Source organism: Penaeus japonicus, unplaced genomic scaffold (genome assembly GCF_977035675.1).
Source record: "Penaeus japonicus unplaced genomic scaffold, GWHDUDI00000001_assembly GWHDUDI00000018, whole genome shotgun sequence".
NCBI classification, from domain to species: Eukaryota; Metazoa; Arthropoda; class Malacostraca; order Decapoda; family Penaeidae; genus Penaeus; species Penaeus japonicus.
This window is the reverse complement of record NW_028234420.1, coordinates 6,824,248-6,826,747: the sequence shown is the minus strand read 5'-3', so window position 1 is coordinate 6,826,747 and position 2,500 is coordinate 6,824,248. Positions and strand designations below refer to the sequence as shown.

The 2,500-nt window shown below is 36.2% G+C and overlaps 1 long non-coding RNA gene across 2 annotated transcripts in view; it reads left to right on the top strand.

The window, feature by feature from the left end:
* The window catches only part of LOC147469876 (uncharacterized), a 125,042-nt gene that overhangs the window by 122,240 nt on the left and 302 nt on the right, over positions 1 to 2,500 (top strand). The gene's annotated exons all lie outside the window — the stretch shown is intronic.

The following is a 2,500-nucleotide window of genomic DNA, read 5'->3' as shown; positions in this document are numbered from 1 at the left end:
TATCCAATCTGCCATGCAAAGATAAAGGGAGATAGAGACGGTTATATAGGTATGAGCTGATATATGTTTATATATTCGATCTACCATGCAGAGATGTGAAGGTATGTTTGTAGGTAGGTAGGCAGGTAGGTAATGGTAGAAGACATGAAAGGTATATGGAGTGGTAGGCAGAGTGTGTGTGTGTGTGGGGGGGGGGGGGTATGCAATGTTAAAATGACCAGAAATAGAAGTGACAAAAAGATGATCGTTAGGTTGATTATAATTTTTTGATGATAATGATAATAGTGACAGCTGTAATAATGATGATAATGATATGTATGATATCAGTGATAACATGATGATCATGATAATATCATGTTAAGGATTTTGATGAAAATGAGATGATAATGATATTGATGATAATACACAACAACAACAAATACAAGAATGATGGTAATTATGACGATAATGATAACGAACATTATAATACTGATGCTATTAATGATAACGATGATAGTAACAATCATGATAATAAGGATAATAATAATCATAGAAATTTAATAATAATGAAATTTATATAAATGATACTGATAATAATAATAGTAATTGTAATAGTAACAATAACGGTGATAATGATAATTGTAATGATACTGATAATAATAATAGTAATAGTAATAGTAACAATAACGGTGATGATAATAATTATAATGATACTGACAATAATAATGATAATAACAAACATGCGAAAAGACATCAGCATGTTGATAGGCAATTATTATTCAATATGCAATCAGACCTTTTACAAAAATTCTGAAGCACGTCATTCATAAACCCAATTTTCATTTCCCTAATATTTGTATCATCCCCTCAAAACGAAAAAAAATATAACAACTTATTCCACAAAAATTCACACCTCTCTCCATTTTTTTCTCAGTAAATTGTTAATTGCATATTAAAGTCACTCAACAAACATAAGCGTGCAAGGAAAAGCTCATTTGATCATGCAACTGCCCTAAAAAACTGCTTCGTAATGCCGTATAATGCGTAAGCCCTTTGTCTTTGTTTTCCGAAGGTGAAAATGACACATAAATGCAATTAATGACATCATTACCTTATATAGAAGGAGAGAGTCATTAAAGAAATATGGTTGGATCTAAGAAGAAGAAAAAATAATGAAGGCGATTGCGCTTTCACGTGCCAGGAATAATCAAAGATGTGTGTGAGGGTTTACAGGAATTTATGAAGCGGATTCATGATTAACTTAAATGGAGAGGTTGGGATTCTGAATGTCTTTTTTTTTTTTGGGGGGGGGGAGGGGGTGGCGAGAGTGCCGTGGCGACTGGCGGATACGATGGAAACGCGCTTAAGCTGATAAGTTTGGGGATAAAAAGATTGATCGATATTTATTGAGATGGAGACAGGCAAACGAAGAGAGATTGGAGCGATGAGAGATAGAGAGATAGATAGATAAATAGATAGATAGATAGATAGAGAGAGAGAGAGAGAGAGAGAGAGAGAGAGAGAGAAAGAGAGAGAGAGAGGGGGGGGGAGAGAGACAGACAGACAGACAGACAGAGATATAGCTAGAAAAAAAACTGAAGACCTCCGAATATATCACCACCCAAAGCCCTTTCACATCACCCACGCCCAATATAAAGCATCAGATTTGTCAAACACGTCTCCTAACCTAACCGGCCGCTCTTCGACGCCGCACTTCCGGCTGACACTCCAGATAATCGCTCGCCTCGCTGTCATGTGGGCCGATAAGTAGCCTTTATTGTGTGAGTTTCGATAGGCCTATGTGCACCGACGCCTACGCCTCCTACTCTTGCTCCTCCTCCTTCTCCACCTCCTCTTGCTACTACTACTACTAATTTTGCTACTACTATCATTATAATTACAATAATTACGACAACTACTACTGCTGCTGCTAGTTACACACTACTATTGCTGTTGTTGTTGATGTTACTCTTCTGGTACTGCTGCTGCTACTATTATTGTCACTATTATTACTACTACTACTCTACTGCTGCTGCTACTTCTACTACTATTACTACTACTACTACTACTACTACTACTACTACTACTACTTTTGTTGCCGTTACTGGTGCTGCTTCTACTATGTAACTTTTACTGCTACTACTACTCCTGTTTCTGCTGCTAGTATTGCTGATATCCTTAATACCATATCCTTCTCATCACTTGCGTGTCACCTCTTTAGTGTACGCTAAGAACTTCTTATGGTAAGAGAGAGAGAAAATTGAGTGATATTCCGGTAACCTTATGAGGGAAGTTCTAACAAATATTAAGGAGCAGTTAAGAATAAACGACAAGTTCGGATCATTTATATATCTCTTTTTTAAGAGTACTCATCGCTCATAGACGTCTATTTATTAAGCGATTAATTCTTCAAGTGACATCATACACTCACTATTTCTATAAAGTCTTTGCACTAAGTTATTACAGATCTCATGAAGGGTACACTATAATATGCTAATCCTAGATGAATCGCTTCCTCAGT